Raw genomic sequence first — 18211 nt, forward strand, 5'->3', positions numbered from 1 at the left:
TTATGACTTTAAGTTTAAATGATAGACTGGAAACTAGGACAAGTTGTGAAAAAGGCTTGCGACTAGCTGACTGGCCGAACTGCGACTTAGCCGCTAGGAGTTGTACAATGGACGGCCTGCTGTTTCCAATGGCAGCTTTACTGAGACACTTCTAACGCATCAGATGTATCTAAACTAGAGTACGTTTTAGACGATGTTATTCCATTTCTATTAAAGTCGACCATAGTTTACAGATATGTTATCCTTATATTATAATATAGTCGTACCGTTCTAATAGAGCGAAAAAGTTTAACTTACTAATTACTTTCAATACTATCGTATTAACATTACTATTTGAATGGAACATTGTTCAGCTGGACGTGTTGTCTTTAGTTCTCTACTTGAATTTACAAAGTAGAGAGAGCTTTGATTCGTACACGACTGGACGAAACGAACAGAGTAACGTTTGCGCGATACACAAATGCTTCCAGCAACGCGCTAGAGACGTGACGTTGTCTACTAAAAGTAGCGTATTGCTGGCATTTAGATAGATCGGCGTTTATTGCGTATATACGTATATATCTGCGTGAGAGTCCATATTGCGTTTACAGAATTCTACAGATTGTACCTATTCGAGCATTACATAATCATGGTTTGTTCTGATCGACGTGCGAGGTCGACAACAATATAATCATTATCATCCCATTTACTATTGTTATTCTCACTAGAAGAACAGTGTGTAATCATAAGCTTTTTACTTGAGGTGATTATGGCAAGGGTCGAAGCACACATTCGTTCTCAGTATCACATAAATAGGTATACGGATATGAAGTATTGTGCACGACCGGATTAATAGATTACGCAAACTCAAGTGCAGAGCCATCGTTGATGGGGGCTGTTTGGCCTGGGGGAGCTGATTTGTCACCCGGGGGTCTCTACTTCACGGAACAACAAACGAACAGCGTTTGAAACGTATATGTATATACAGTAGACACTCGCTTGTATATCGACAACAAAATTATTCCTAATTAATGATGTTATAGAATGCCACATTTCGCTTGCTTCTTTCGACTACATTCAGATGAAAATCTAGAAGGGTAAGCTGTAAAGCTCGGCGGAACATCATAAACGATTCCCTGTTGGCAGACGTATTGACGGGCTCGCTGAGTGAAAAGGATCAGGTCAATTAAGTAGAACACCCTTAATATACAGTCATACCGATTCTTGTCTATATCGTTCTGCGAGCGCAAACTAGAATAGGGTTTTTAGTCGAAACAAATTAGATTCTGGCCTTGCCTTGACACTTGCGGGCAGTCCATGTCCCATGGTTCTAGCAAGCGCATAACAACAAATGTCTTTGCTAAACCGCAATCATCAAAAAAACACCATCTCCATTGAAAACGCACAAAACCATCGAGTTTGCTTTTGTAACAGCGTAAACAGGGGGTCATGCCTCATTCAATTTGTGGAATCTGCCTCTCTCAGTGGCACTAGATCTTCTATGGCCTCCTTTCTACTGGTCACAGGAATGACCTTTTTAATGATATCAATCAAGAACGCGTCTGGATTTTCTACGAACTACTATTGCAGCTGCTAATTTTTAATAGCGTTAAAAATAAACCGCTCTTCAAAGTGGCCAAAGCTAACCTCAAGCACCGCCTACCTAGAATACACATTTTGCATGTAATAAACAAACTTCTAATGAAAATATATCAACTAGATTCCAGCTCAATGTTTCCGTACCGAGGTAAGTTTCGACGTATGATAGCAAAAAGCGACTCCGTCCAGAGAAGCTAAACCAGTTTTATGACTTGTCTTGGTCTACCGTTGCCACTGAGCTGCTCCGTGATCTTGGCCGTTCCGACAGAACGATGATGGCAGATTATTCGACAGCTTTAACTCAGTCAAACTTAGCCCTGTCTGGCGATGCCCCGTTCTACTGCACCGAAAGTGGGGCATACGTAATGCCGGCGAAATTTCACCGCTGAGTAGTATTACGATAGAATCGGCTGTCGGTATCTGCGCGCCTGCTGCTCCTTGACTAACGACTATAGATGCGCGTATATACAATGGTAAAATATGCCGAACTCTCGGTAGATGCTTGACGGTCGCCTGGAGACAGGGAATAGCCAAAGCTGTTTGTATGTAGACAACTGCGAGCCCGCTACGAAATTCAGTTGAAAAAACAATGCTGTGGTCCATGTTCATTGTGGCTGTTCGCTCGAACCGTGTACGACTGCAGCGTGAGATAAAGCCGGCGTTAATAGGTAAATGTTGTTACTCCTAAAAAAGTTCGCCATAGAGTTACTCCATGAAACTGCACAGACGGGGCGCGCGCGCACGCGCGCGCGCGCGTTATTTCCACGAAGACCAAACATTGTCGATACCTACAGCTCAGCTACTTTTCACTATTTCAGTAGACAGATAAGAATATGGGAGATTATTGTTATTAAATAAACGATTGCCCGGGTCGTTTTTATGTTTTCGTTCAAAAATCACAACACGTTCATCGAGCTAAAAAGAATTCTTTGGCCGTTCATATTTACCTTTTGTTAAGTCGACAATTATTTATGTCGAAATAATCCGGGCAAATTTGGAATAGCAATATAACCGCCGATTTTATTGCGTCAACAACAACGATCACCAGTACTATTATTACATGTCTCCTCGTTGTGCCGCCTTGCACCTCTAATTTTTATAACGCCTAGCTCTAGGTAATAGTAGGTTCATGGACGTTTGTGCACTCTCTTCTATAAAAGCTTTACTAATTTCAATTAGAATTCTTCCTTACGTTTCTTCCCAATCATGTACGTTGGATCAGTTAGATCTAACCATCCGCCCCTATGCGCGTAGCGTCTGGCAACGGATGACCGCCAACATTTATGCCTAAATTATTGTATCAGACAGTAGAACTAGGTTCATGCTGTATAGATATATTATTCGTTATTTTTTATTTAATCGCAGCAAAAATCGATCGCAATGCCTAAATACATATCCCTCATAGTCATTTTAATATCAACCGACTTTACTAAGAACGTATTTAGTGCACACGTCACATTTGTGTCAAGCAAAAATATAGAACAAACAAAAAAAAAAAAAAAAAAGAACCGAAGCGTGTAGTGCCCTATAATGTTCCATCATTCCACATAGAACGAGGGCTCTACTGTGAAGCGTTGGAATTCAAGACAGTCGAATATTTGGCCCTCATTTTACTTGCAAGAGGATAGTAATTGAAATAAGTGAGATCACGTTTATAATTTTAATGCAGTTGCTTTAGCTTTTACCGCACATTTATGGAGAACGCAGTTGCCGTAGTCGCAGGAAAGCTATGGCATCCCGTCCAACGTTGCCAAATGAACTGAAAAAGCCGAAATTGACAATTTAACGATTTCGTTTACCTAAATTTTTCACTCTTTTTATGCGACGTCTATCAATGAAAAAAAAAAGCACCTGCAGCCTGATTTTTGGACAACTAGGTTTAATTTAAATCAGCCCAAATCGGGCAGCAGTGCCGTAGATCTAAGGCTAAACGATGAGCGGACCCTGACTGTCATGTTAGAAGAACATTTTACTTCCTATTAGAAATTATATTTATAGTACTTTATAACCAGAACATACAAGGCCAATATGGAAAATTAAAATAATTGGTAAACCTTAGATAAATTCTAGCCCTTCCACAAATAGGTAATACATCTCGAATTAAATCTACTTAATAGGATGAACCGTTTGGCTATCTCAGCTGAAGTAATGGCGCCACAAGTGTTACTGTTAATTTTATATATTTTCTTATTGTATAGTGTCGTTTCAGGCCTTATGCTTTATGGCCTTATGTGTCTGCCACAAAAAACCTTAAGACATTTAAAATGTCAGCTATATAAGGGTAGTACTTAGAGATATAATTAATTCCTCCGCCCACCGTATGGGAGCGTACGACCGACCCTCTCCCCCCCCCCCCCCCTCTTGAAGAGACTTTACCATTATCACAATAAGTATAGCTATATGATCGTTATTAAAATAGAAATTGATAATCGTTGTTAATTAATAAGCGCTAGGTCCATGCACACTCATCGGACCAGTATTTTATGCACTATATCGTTGTATATAGAACAGAAAAGCGATGGCATTCTTCGAGGCCTATCATCTATCAAGTGCAGTAGGCTTTGATCGCCCAATCAAGACAGAAATTATGAAAAGACAATTACTATTACCCCATACTGTACGTCCTGCCTTCAGCCAGCTAAGGTTTACCTTGGCACTATTCATTATATGCGATCTATTTGCTGTTGTTTTTGTTTTATCTCTGTATTTCAATATAATACCTTCCCTTCCGGTACGCTAGGTGATCAACCCCATTAAGTGTGCTACGTGATCTTGGCAAGTACCTAGCTGATGGGCTACCCTTGAATTGGGGATCATACGTAGCAGGCTAGAGATTCAATGTTTCTTCGTCTGGGGTGACGAGAACAATGTATTCGTGCTCTGGATTGCTCTCATAAGCATCCATCAACTGCTACAATAACAATAGTAACAATATTTGACTATAGGAGCATACAGGCTATTTCAGTATTTCAACGGGAAAATTGCTTGGTAAAGTAGCGACGACGACGACGACGACGACGACGACGACGACAACGACGACGACGACGACGACGACGACGACGACGACCACGACGACGACGACGACGACGACGACGACTGTCGCGGACATATTAATAACTGCATTTTCGTTCCTAGCTTCAACATTCTGGCCGTTATTGTTCTTTATCTATCTATTTATTTCTTGCTCTTTCTCTCTCTCTCTCTCTCGTCGAGACTGAATATTTTTCCTGCGCCACAAAATCCATAGTAACTAGCTGTTACAGGAGAAAAAAGGGGATCAGAGTTGCTAGCGTTATTTCTGCAGCGACCTGCACGCACCTGGAGGCCCTTCTATTTTACTAGTTGGTTTCGAGCTGTTAAGACCCTGAACGAACTATTACAATTCCCATATATATATATATATGACTACGAGGGAACAACACCAAAGGTAATACTGCTGCTGCCGATGCATCAAGCAACGGCTCAACGACATCGGCCATTACTCGAGGATTTTATTACCACCATCTATCCACCGGCGGCGAGTGCCGGTCGTCTGCTGGTTGCTTGGAAAAATACAATTGCAGATAGCGCAGGCATCGCGTCGTTTTATATCGCCTATCAAAGTGTATCTATTTCTAAACCAGTTTTAATAATGGCAAAAACAAATATGGTAGCGAGGTTGCGTGCCACACAACGGACACAAAACTGATAGTCAAAATGAAGTAACTTTTTAGTGCGCAACACAAAAGGATTCTATTGTCGTAATGGCCTCGGCTTGATTGGACCGTTCTTTTTTTATCGATATAGTATTGATTACACGAGCCTGCGAATACTGTGAATTGGCATATGATAACGGTATATATACATATATATATATCTCGTTGTAAAGGCCGGGACATGGCCGAATTTTAGAATCATATTCGAACATCTTGCAGTTGATTTGGATGATCCAGTAACGCGTACAAACAAAGATATTCAAAGGGTGTGCCCAGTATTGCCAAAACAGATTGACTTTGTTATTGTTTACCCCGTTCCTATCAGGAAATTCCTATGTTTCTCTCGCACTAGACATCACCAGTAATATTCTCTCTCTACATGCACGTATATCGGAGGGCTCAGCCCCGTGAGGTATGTACGATACAAATTTAATAACCGGTCATTGATTTGGTTTATCTATCGTACCATATTTACCGTCTTTAGTAATACACTGTCCGACAAAGTAAATGCGGGCTTCCTCACACTGTTCTTTTTTTTTGGTTTTCGTAAACGAGTATCTCGTCGAGATGGGAAAAACACAACGGACTTTGGCACTATGTCAAGGTCGCCGTGTCGGAAGCTCCCCAACTTTCGGATAGTACCAGCTGCAGCAGCAGCAGCAGCAGCAGCAGTAATTTCCTCTGCTGCCATGAAATCAAACTACCCAATAGAAAAATACTATGTATACGCAAACACATATCAATTGCTCAACGAAACGCCGGGGTAGGCAGGCCAGCAACTCAGCGCAATTGGAAGTCTTGCGTCAATAGGAAATAGCCGCAATAGCGTGAGCATTAACCAACATCAAGCAACGAACTCCTGCTCGAAGAGGCGCGTTATTGCTGGAACGTTCTTAAATGCTTTCCTAAAACGGTGCTAGACCATTTCAAAGTTGGCGCGCACGCCATTTACGATGGCCCACGTAAGGTCGAGAAATGATGCGCATAACAGGACCGTACAGAAACGATGGAATGGAACAAATCGACCCACAGCAAAGCGTTCAATCTTCTTCTCTCTCTGGTTCTCGTTCTCGTCAGTAGGACAATCACTGCACAAAGACTTGCGACGGCTAGCAGATCGAGGCGAGCGACTGCGGGCTGGCTGGCTGGCTCGACGACGCGCTATAAACACGGCTAGAAGATATATTTTATTTGGACATTGTTTTGGTTGTCCAATTTGCGGTATTTTTTTTTCAGCCAAGAACAGAGTTGTTGATACTAATAGTGGTAATAGATTATAGAGCGATGTCAGTGGCAAGACAATTTTTTTCTCGTTTTTAACGACTGTCAGACAGCAACTGTCGCACATATCGTCTGCGTTTTCTCGATACGTCCGTATTTCCGTCAAACTATCTATAATCACAAATGTGTCCTATTACACAACGGCCATCGATTGTTTGGAGAAGTCGTGCTTGTCATGAGTAAAGTGACAATTAAGTTCGTTAAACGAACAAGAGTGAATAATGTCTCCGTAATCTTTGATAGTAGCAAGGGAAAAGTTTTTCGGCAAAAAAATACGATCAAATCCATATGGATTTATGTTTGAGCGTATTTATTGCTTCAGAGTGTTACATAAAATGAACATGCAAAATAATTATGAAGTATTACCGAAGACGTGACCGCTAACCTGATTCCAACTCACGCTGAATACTTGTCCTGTGACAATATAAACTACCGATGTTCTAGCCTTGGTTTTCTCTCACCATCTGAGTAGAAGATAGCCCTTTCGAGTAACACGATGTCAGACAACAAGGGCAAACAGAGACAAATTTCAGCAACGCGAAAAACAATTTGTCCAATCAACAAGGTTACACTCGCCGCTACCGAGTTGTTGTTATACACGCACTCAGACACGTATATATGAAAGAATACGCTTCGGCATTGTCACGGGTATTAGCGTGTGCGTTCGTTGGTGGCGGAAATCATTGTCACAGTTTCCATAGAAGGCTTTATTTGCTATGTTGATTTTGGGCTCGATACGACAACTGACGAATAGTTATTACTGTTTATATTACGTGTATAGCAATACTGTAGTGATTGTTTACACGGTGGAGTTTTCAACATGTCTAAACGACCGATACATATGCCATGTGTGCGTGTTTATGTAGTCTGTAAGAGCAAAGTTACAAGTGTGTTTCACCTGTGTAGTCAAAACATATTAGCGACTTTTTTTTTTTTTTTAGCTGTCCGCACAATCGGTGCGATCTCGCCTCTAGCTTCAGTCGATATATCACGACATAGCAGAAAATGCCAGTGGCGTTGTATCTACCTAATCATGCGGCATACTTTAATAGAATGTTGCAAATACATGCTCTAATCATTTTTGATGGCAGTGATGATTCCGACATTCTGCGTACCGTCAACATCACTACGGCTAAGATCATTGTCATCATCGTTATCCGCGCATCAACATTAGCGACAGCAGTAGAAGCAGCCGAAATCACCTTCGAAAGAAGATAGAAACTAAACAACCAGACGAGAAGTTCTACTGCTTTCTTCGTTACAGCTATTAAAACATATAACATCGGTTCACATGTAGAAGTGCACGCTTTTGCAGTATATTCTCCTCTATCCATTCCATTGATCTACTAGCATATGCGTACTCCGTCTCTTGATGGTCGTCCGCTTGTTTAAATAGTAAGGGATCGAAACTGTCGAACTTCTATCTAAAAAATGAAAGGAATAAGGAAAGAAAGAAAACAACAACAACAGGATGGGTAAAACAAACGTAATGATGATGGGTTGGTGGCACACTTCGAATTGGGTCAAAAACTTAACGGTGCGAAGCTTGTCAGCTCTTATACAGGCGATCAGTTAAACTGAAACGAGCTCGGCCCTCAGTGGCTGATGTTGATGCTACCGCTGCTGCTACATCTGCCGTGACCTATCTATCTATCAATCAAGTAGGGCCCTTGGGCCGCTGGGCGGTTGGCCATCAAAGATCTAATGAGAAATTCGCCTTCCTGCCGATATTGATGCTGTCACTGACGTTTTTGTTGTTGTTGATGATGATGTTGACGTTGTCGGCATACCAACAGCCACACGTCAGCGCCTCCATAGCAACTAGCTGGCAATAGCATTAAATGGACTGTCGAAACTTACGGAAGTCGTTAGCAGACCATACACACACAAGCACATATACAGAGCAGCTCCGGAAACAGCGGCACCGGCTATAGGCTATGGCCAAGAAAAGCTGCGCCATTGGGTAATCTTACGTGGATGTGCGCACGCGCGCGCGCACACGAAGTATTGATCAACGTTGAAGTTAATGATAGCTCAGTCACAGGGACATCGATCGAAGGCGAGGAGAGGACTCTCCGCATTATTAATTGTAATATATATATATATATATATATATATATATATCGTATTGGCTAGAGTAAATTCATTTGGGTATGACGTAATAAGGGCTTGTAAAATAATATGAAATTATAACGGAATAATTGGTCGTTGACATGCATGGGAAGAGTACGATGAATCTGGTTGTTTCCATTTTCCAAAGCTTCCATAAAATGGCATTGGGCTGTAACAAGGCACGTTGTCAGCAGCAAACGAAAACAGGCTTTGGTCTATTATGATATATATGAGAACTTTTATGTCATTCGTGCATCGACGCATACATACAGAGAGACAGACAGCAAGATCGACCACAGTAACAAATGCGGAAAGTTCGAATAGATGACTATATATGAAAAATTAATCTTTATGTACAGTTTAATATGGGAACAAACTGAAAAAACGTACTCTTTATGTAACTCCAATCGGAGACGGGCGGTACCCGATAGACATTTCAGAGAACCTACTTAGCTGTAACTCGAATTTGACCTAGTGATTTTGTCAAAGAGAGAGATACTTCTATAGATAGATTTGCCTACAGACTACTGGGCATTTGTTTTATGAGCGGGGAGCGCATAGGGTTGTATGCTCAAGTTAGGACGCCAACGTTGGACTTAAATGGAAATGCAGCATGGGCAAACACGTCACAGATGCTTCGCGAGACGCTAAATAAATGCTGAAACCCCAGCATAACTCTTGAAACACTTTAAAGGTCAAGTGTCGAATAAGTGGTCCTGTGAATAGGACATGATACGTTTAAAAAAATATTACGCTATCTTGCCTCTGCAACCACACGTGGTTGTGACAGATATGGGGTTGAGTCCTCATTGTTCCATTGTGCAAACCAAACCAAAACAAAATTGCAAATGATTAAAAATAATCTGATTTTTGATTGAAGTTTCCAGGCTACATTTATCCCCTAGAAATGAAGGAAAAATCAAACGTGATGGCTCTAGTGGTTGTCTGTTATAGTATGCAACAGCACCAGAACAAAAAAAAAAACACTTTTTCGGAGTAGCCCAACTAATATAATGGTAAAGACAAAGATTTGAGATTTGAAAGTTTGTCTGCCTCGTTTTTATACTTCTATTCACTATTCTATTTTAATGGCAAAATGACGTATACTAAGCAATTATGATCACCTCCGGGTATTAGTTGCAACAGTCGAATTTTTAGTAAGTTTTTTAGGGTTGAGTGGATCGCAACAGGAAAAATACGCTCTCCTAAAGTTATTGACCCTAAACGCTTATTAAACGCGCGCAGTTGATAATTATTAACTATTTGAATCCTTGGAAAATTCTGTTCGGAGCCTTAAATCTGGAACGGAAAATTCTGTCTTAATGGCGGCAGGCACCAAATCAGAGTATTCGAATATCTGTTACGTATGGTCTTTTCCTATAGTATTTTTCATTCGTCGTCATCTTTGCTTAATGAAGCTGACGAATCGTCATTACATTTGAAATAAATTTGAGCGATGCCAAAACAGGGAGGAAACGGCCCCAACGCGAAAAAGTCAACGCTGATAATGAGCGGCAGAAGCAGTTGTAACGTAGAACCGTTACAGTGGCCCTGCACGCTAGCCTCGTGCTTTGTGGTACGTTTTAGAATTACGTGACACACAAGCGGTACGTCTATGCAATTGGTTTAGAGACTTTCAGTTTGGTCACCAACCTCCATACTGTTCGCACGCCTCCTATTGAAATCACGCCAGAATGCTGAACATGGTGGGGCGATGCATGTAACTATACATAATGCAACGTCTACCACTAATTACTGGTACAAAGGGATAACACCTGTTCGGTGCTTTATAGAAACGTCTACGGATTGATTTCGTATCGTTCGACTATTATCCGTTCAACGATTCCGTTGTTGGAGCACACTTTCTTTTTTAGGGCCTATTGTCTATGCATGAAAATTTTGGACACCCATCGTACCCTGTCGATCGGAAGTTGAAACGTTAACTTCAAGCTGCAATTGCAGCATGCAGCTACGTGAATAACGGGGATGTGGTTAAGTAAATAATGTCCTTACCTTTTGTGTGTTGCCTCCTTTCTGTGGCTTGTTAATGAAAATCAAACAATGTTTAAGGCTTCGCCAGCTTTTAACAGTTAGTAGCAAGCACATACAGTAACAGTCGTGTACAAATACATCACGACCGGCTATTGCCAAGCCGGCTCGTGAGCTCACGTAAACAAAGTAGTAACGGGCTTCTTTGGCATAAGAAAGACACAAGGGATGTTTGCATCTTTTTATTTTCATTACTAAATAAAAATTAAGAAGGTTATGTATACCGAAATTAGCAATATCTATAGCAATAGATGCGTGTACATTTAAGCGTTAGGTCAGCATTTATCTTATATACATTTTTTTGTAATTCTTTATACTTATCTGCTTATTTTTTTTGTTTCCGGCCGCGTCAGAGAAGTGTATTTGTTAAGAACGAACATGATCGAGTGTTTGTTAGCAAACTGTCAAGTTGTAGTTACTATCAACAGCTGGAGAACTGCAACTGCAGACAAGCAGGGCATGAAGTTTGAGAACCTGATGATGTTCATGATTATATTGTGATTGCAGTTCCTCATGCACTCATTTATGTGCATGGACCGGATACGTCATCAATAGGTATACGCGTGTATCGTTAAGTGTGTGATAAGTTTCACTTCAAACCACTTCAAACACTTCAAAACAAATGTAATAAAGGCGAATCTTTCTTAACTCTGGTTAGCTTAAGCTAACCAGCTATACTGTATTTTCAAATAAAACCGTATAAGAATTGATATAAGCAAAATTAATATTGACGATGGAGATATCGGCCGGCGGTACTTCAAAAATCAGCGTATTATACGGGGAGTCAACCAAGAAAGTCGCCGAGGTAAATAATGTTACTACCAGCGTTGTGTGTGTTTGTTACAGACGATAAACTGTTATTATTGGTTATTTCTGTACACAAGTATATTCTGGGATTATGTTTGCGACGGGAACATTTATGCGAGCTATAATTGAGGTTTGAAGGATTGTCCGCTGGACATTTTATTGGTATTTTGTGTGAAAAATTAGACATGATGGCGCTCCTTGCATGAAGCACAGTTAGAAATACTCCGATATGGCTGTTTTTGCAATACATCATGGGCCACCGATCAATGCAGAGATATAATCATTTCAGTTTGGTAAACTGTATAACTAGATGTTGGCTGATATATATTACAGACAAGGCATAATTAGCATACAGGAAGTTCTTTAGTCTAGATTTTCTACTTCAATTGCATCAGACCACAGAATTTTTACCTCTATTTCTCAGTCCATTTGGCATACAAATGCTTAGATATTATTCTATATTTTAGTCCATTTATCAATTTCGATGCAAGTAGCGATCGTCGTTGCTTGCGGAAACGACTTCCCGTTTCACTGACTGATCTAGCTTGAATTGTACTTGTTTATAAAAAAAAAAAAAAAAAAAAACTGTCGGAGCGGAGAGCAATGGAGAGGAAAGAGAGGGAGAAACGATGGGCAATAGGGAAATGGAACAGTAGACGGGTCAACGTCCCAACAATCCTGCCGACATCATGGCTCCATTCTACTGTACTCAGTCATTCGTAGCTTTCTCCCTACAGGTCGACCCAACGACAAGATAGCGTATAATCAATTTGATCGCTCACCCCTTTCACTTGCCATCCCCTCATGTTCTGTGCATGTATAGGTGGGTAAGCGATTCGTTGTACGCCGTTTGCTACAGTTAATGCCGATGTCGTTTTTATACTTAGTATCAAAATTGGCTATAGCATTAGCATCGACAGGGATATTGTTGTTGTTTTTCTTCAAGTCAATATCGACAATATTCCCGCTAGCTGTTGTCTATCGCGAAGAGAAAAGTTTCATTTTGCCTTTCCGTTCCTTAAACATAAGTTCGAAATTTGTTCACTCCCTGCAAGTCGTTGAACACCTGAAACGAAACAAACATGTCCATAGGTGATAGCGGCAGGACCGGCAGCAAGACAGCCGATTAACGACAGCGACATCCCCGTTCACGGTCGGACGACAGTGACCGCAGCGGCAGCAGCTACGGTACAGAGCGACGTATTGCTCTCGACAAATAAGTTAACAGCTTTCTGTTCGTTTGCTAGCAAGTTAGAGCGGCAGGCGGTCGTACAAGTTATTGGGCCGAGGTAGAGGCAATATGTTATTGTGAAATAGAACGAAGTGCGCGTGCCAGCCTACTCGTGTGTTTATTCGTATAATTTTTCGTTTACTCGTATTTAGTAAGTGGAGGATGGACGGGCGCATGGATAGACATATTGATGGGAGGTCACTGTCACAAAGTTGAGCATTTAATCGATACTGTACATAATAGAAAGCGCGCTAATCGAACTTGCAGTTTCAGTGAACCCGCTTATGGCCGCTTGGCCAAGCGTCTGCTATGTTTTGTTACTTTGTTAACGGACCTGGTCATAAGGCGATAAGCTTTAGTAGCTCTCGACCCATTTTGCGTTTGCCGCGGGAGCTGAAGTTACTGTAGTTAATGCAAGTCATAATAGCAACGACGCCGATATTGGCCCAGAATGGCAATCGATCAGTAACACTAAGTGAAATAGTTATAATAGCTAAAAGGAAGTGCCGGGTTGGTATTTGGTTTATAATAGACTGTAACGTGTAGCCCGCGGCTGGTTTTCAAAATGTCATTGTTTTAAAATAGCTTTCTTATATTCTTTCGCTTGTCAAACGAGAATCGAAGGGGGAATAGTACGTGTAAATGATTAGGCCAATGAAGGTTAAGTGTTTCAGCATTAACAGTAGTTTGCCTTTCGCCTGATGAGGCCTTTAGCGTTCACTTTAGCTGGGTCTTTAACGCTCGCGTTTTGTTGTTTCTAATCCAGAGCAAACTATACAACCAACTAGCCAGATGCGGGCCTCTGAGAAGTCTATCGACTACCATTATTACTTCTATTACAGTGGCCACGGACGAACCACTGTAGTAGAGCACTGGGCTGGGTCAAGTGAGCTGCAAGACTTCTGATAGGCAGGCATTCTTTGCTATTCAGAACTCCTCTCCCTGTGGTCTTTGAAGGTTTTTGGATAAATTTAGCCTAATTAGACCGTCTCTGCGTAGCTTCTGTCCACATAGTATAGGGCCGTTATGTTTCGCATATTGGAATGCATGCTACCGGTCCTATCTCGAACTTATCATTTGGTAGCTATCTTTTATTCGTATCAGGTCTGTATCTATGGTCCTGCCGGCGCAGCTGTGACCATTGTAATAACCTTCTGTAGTTACCTTTCTTATTAATTGAACAATCGCCGTCAATTCGAAAACTTAGCAGATAGTTTAAAGGCAAAGAGTGTTACTTTTCGTGTGTATTTACGGTTGGCATCATCACCTATGTGGTTCGGACAATCGAGCCCTCAGTTACTGAAGTACACAATCAAATCGATGACACTCTATTACAATTCTACGACTGACTGTATTTAGAAGTCTCCCTAAAGGAGATCTGAAATTTTGTTGGTTATTACACTGATCTTGCTATTTTTTACCTGAGTACTCAGCTCGCCAATTGCCGGCCGAATTAGCAGTTATTACTGAGTCGTTCGAACGAAACAGCATTGTATCTGGGTTTACACTTACAGTAAAGGCCACAACGGTGATAATGGCCTGTTGGCCCATTCCGATTGTACTGGTTGGTGCTTTTTACTTGCAGAGCTCTCTATACATGGTAGTCCTAAGTACTGAAAGCGACAAATGCTGTTTCCGGCCATTGCTTACTCAACCGCTCACCCATGAATTAAACACTTATCGTGTGTCATCAATTCTAACATCGTCATCGATGTCACGATGTTGCTTCGTCGTAGAACTCAATGGCGTAAACATTTAGTACCATAATCATAGAAATGCTTCTACAACATTTCCAGCGTTATCTCACCATTTCATTATCGATAACATCGTACCCACAACATATTCGATGCTTAATATAATAAATGCGATAACTTAATAAGGAATAGAAAGTAACTAACCACTACAACGGCATTCTCACAAAGTGACAACGACCGACACGGAAAAATGCCAGTTGAGGAACCTCAAACATAAAACCCCTCTTTTCTACCCCCCCCCCCCGTCCCCAAGTAAGTTGGCAAGACACCAAAATTGCCTATATTACTCTTTTGATATTTGCTTGCTGCTTCTATCGGTTGATCGCGTTAACCTCAACAATCGCCGCACCATCCCTCACATTTTAAGCCTACCGCAATTACGTACAGTATATGTAAGACATAAATTATGGCAGAACATTGTAATGGTCTCGTCGCTTGAAGCGAATTTCCTATGTCACATCTTGCGATATATCTTATCGGTAAACCTGGTCGTATTACAGATACGTCTGTGTTAAATTACAGATGCATCTGTTAAAGCAACGGGGTAAACGATATCTATAAACCCCTTAGCCATTCAACCAGTACTCATTCGTTTCAACCTACCCACTTGTATTTTTTACCCTTATGCAACAATCCTCAGCTGTTTGTAATAGGATTTCCACCTCTTGGATTTCACTACTTCGAAAAGATGGTTGTATCGATGCTTTGCCTGCCTTATCTCCTTATGATAGACGCTACTATTAGGAGCACTATGTTTACCGCTCTCAGACGTACTTATATGTATGGTCGAATATCTATGTGCGATTAAATATTAAATATATGTAGTATTTATGTTTTTAATAAAAAGATCATATTCATTTCGGTACCGATCTTCATCTGAAGTAGTAAAGTAAACGTTTGAGGCGTTCTTCCACCTCGTGCTTCCTCCTGTTTATTCCGTGGAATTTTTTTTTAATACGCACGCATTTGTTCTCTATATAAATAACAACAAGCGGTCTACTGCAAAACGTGCTACGTTGCGAACTCCCATTAATTACGACACCTCACATAAATACCAGATCGACAAACAGCAATTGCCTTGTTGCTACATGTCAAGCGTTTCTGAGCATCGTTGCGCCTCGCCCCCGCGCACCCCTATTTCTCTCTCGTTCCCTCCCCCGCCCGTCCGCCTCTCGTTTTTACTCTGACCAATCTTTAGTACAAGCTTTGAATCGGGCTGCAAAGCCGTTCGTGACAGTCGCTTGTAATAAAAACGCAGAGCAGATAAAGAAAAACACGTAGAAATGAAGTAGACAAAATAGTCAAATAAGCAATGCAATGCAATGAGAAGCCGATGAAGTATAAACCTCCATGATGTGGCAGACTTCAAGCATTGATGTTGACACTGCTGCTGTTGGCACAGTGGCGGCGGTTGGTAAAGCCGATGAGGAAAACGAATAGCAAATAATGTAACCAAATACATTGAATACAAACTAGGTCAGACAGTCATCTCAAACAGCAATTATCTCAGACAGAGCGGGCTGGAAGCCCGGATCGATCGATCGATCGATCGATCGATCGCTCGCTTGCTCAAGTCATTTATTATATCTCTAATTTAGAATTATTTTATCGTCGTTCTACTATCGATCTTCTACATCGTAGTTGTGTGCTGTAGTCACCTTTTTTTTGTCGACCTTCCTCTTTCCAGTTTTGCTTTTCTACGCTTCTCTTATCATTTTCTTTTTTGTCGTCATTTTCGTCAAGACGCTTCATTCTGAATAGAAAAAAAAAGTCACGAAAAACGCGGGAAGAAACGAAAAAAGGAAGGAAGGAAGAAAGGCAGTGGCTTGGGGGGTTAGATCATTCTTTCTGTGTGGATAAACGTGCATATATGTGTTTATGCCTCTTTAAGTGTTTATGCTGCCGTGCTGTCAGAATTTGTATATGTAAGAGGGGTTTTTGATTCTTTCATCCTATGGCTACAGCTACAGTTGGTAGACATGCAAGAGCAAGAAGGATCTGAGATATACCTCGGTTTCTACCTCAGTTGAGATAATTTTGTCATGATGCTGTTGCTACGGATGTTATTGACACAAAAGCATTAGTACTACTGATATTGTAGCGTTCGCAGACAAACAAATACACAGACTGATGACGGTTTGCCTCCGGTGTTTAGAGCACCAAAAGCAGTAGATAAGTGACCAACTTAAGAGATAATTGATGAAAAACAAGGTGGAAATTCTACTATGCTAATATTATTATCATTACTAGATTGATTCCACCCAGCGAGGGCGGGACTTTCGGACGACGTCATCAAATAAAGGCCCGCGAATGTATCACAAACGAGGCTCACTGTCGGAAACACAGGCAAACATTGCCAACTCTAAATAGAAACGTTAAAGTGAATGGTTATAATACATGAGTAAAGCACAGATCTATGTACATGTGATAGATATGTCGAAATAGCTCCCTAAAAGCTACCGGAATCGATCGTGAGTAAGCATCTAAAACTGCTTACCTCAGGCTCTAACCTACAATAGATGGGCAGCGACATCTGCTACATGACGCATGAAGAAACTCTTCGGACCTTCTTCAGTTTGTTTTCGTTACATCCTGGCGATTAGGTAGATATTTAAGATCTTTATGGATGGCAGTTTACGTTAGCAGCTAAGTTCGGTTGTAGTGTATAACATATTCAACAAGCCCGCGTGAGGCGAAAAGCTCGAATTGTTTACATGATGTCACAGCACCTGTACGGCCTACCTCCTATTGGAAAAACTCGAAGGAATATTTTTTTTTTTTGTCGTCTTATTAGTCATCGCTAGCGGATCAGCTTGTACGGTGCTTCACGTGCTATTGCCTTTCTTGGTTGATATTCGTTGAATATTGTGGTGCATGTATTCAATGTACATGTAAATGTGGAAACACACACTCGTTAACCTCTATCAAACTACCTGAATAAAATAAATTTTTCTCGCAGAGCTATACGCAAGGGAGCATGTTTGATTCGTTACTTGGCGGCAGGCACCCCTGCGAGAAAAATTCTCAGACCTTTAACACCTAGAACTTGCAGAGAACGTTGAGCTGTATACGATCGGTACTAGTGCGACAGAATTTTTAGCAGTTTAGATGTCTGAAACGAAATTTCACTGCTTATAAATAAATAGGTCAAGTTGTTTTTTCGTGTCGCATCACTCAGCCTCATTTTTTTCTATTGAGAACCGTTTATTCTTAAAATCCCTAGAGATGATTAGATCTTCAGCTCAATAGGCGGCAAACAAAAAATACCTAAATCATACGAACGCACGCAGTAGGAACTATTGCTCTACCTTTAGTGAACCCAATGGACCATCCTGTCGAAAAAACATAGACACTTATGCTCCCTGTTTTTTCCGGGTTAGTTTAGTTAGTTTTGCAACAATGCTTCGACCTTCTTCTACTTCGGGCATTTACTGGTAAACAGACTTTTTTATCAGCGGGTCACAGTAGCATATGTAAGCCCTTACTGCGCAAAAAGAAAAATTTCCATAATGTAATTTTTTCTTATTAAGTAAAATAAAGTAGACGAGTATATTTCTCTAAATGCTCCCGGTATTTCCAATTTTCAGTTGGTATGGGAAACGACAAAGTTCTAAACACTTGCTTACATATGAAATAGTAACGAAGCCCCTTATAGAGGATCAGGATACTAGTGCAAAATCTTTTCAGCATTGCACAGCCTATAT

The 18211-nt window shown here is 41.0% G+C and overlaps 1 long non-coding RNA gene across 1 annotated transcript; it reads right to left on the bottom strand.

The window, feature by feature from the left end:
• Positions 1-73: 73 nt before the first annotated feature.
• On the bottom strand, positions 74-7319 carry LOC147753547 (uncharacterized). The gene is made up of 3 exons (XR_015310867.1): positions 6940-7319; positions 3269-3337; positions 74-2262 (listed from the first exon to the last, which is right to left on the bottom strand). It is a non-coding gene; the product is annotated as an uncharacterized LOC147753547 (long non-coding RNA).
• Positions 7320-18211: the final 10892 nt, after the last annotated feature.

The sequence above is a fragment of the Varroa jacobsoni genome, unplaced genomic scaffold, assembly GCF_002532875.2.
Source record: "Varroa jacobsoni isolate VJ856 unplaced genomic scaffold, vjacob_1.0 scaffold_395, whole genome shotgun sequence".
Lineage (NCBI taxonomy): Eukaryota > Metazoa > Arthropoda > Arachnida > Mesostigmata > Varroidae > Varroa > Varroa jacobsoni.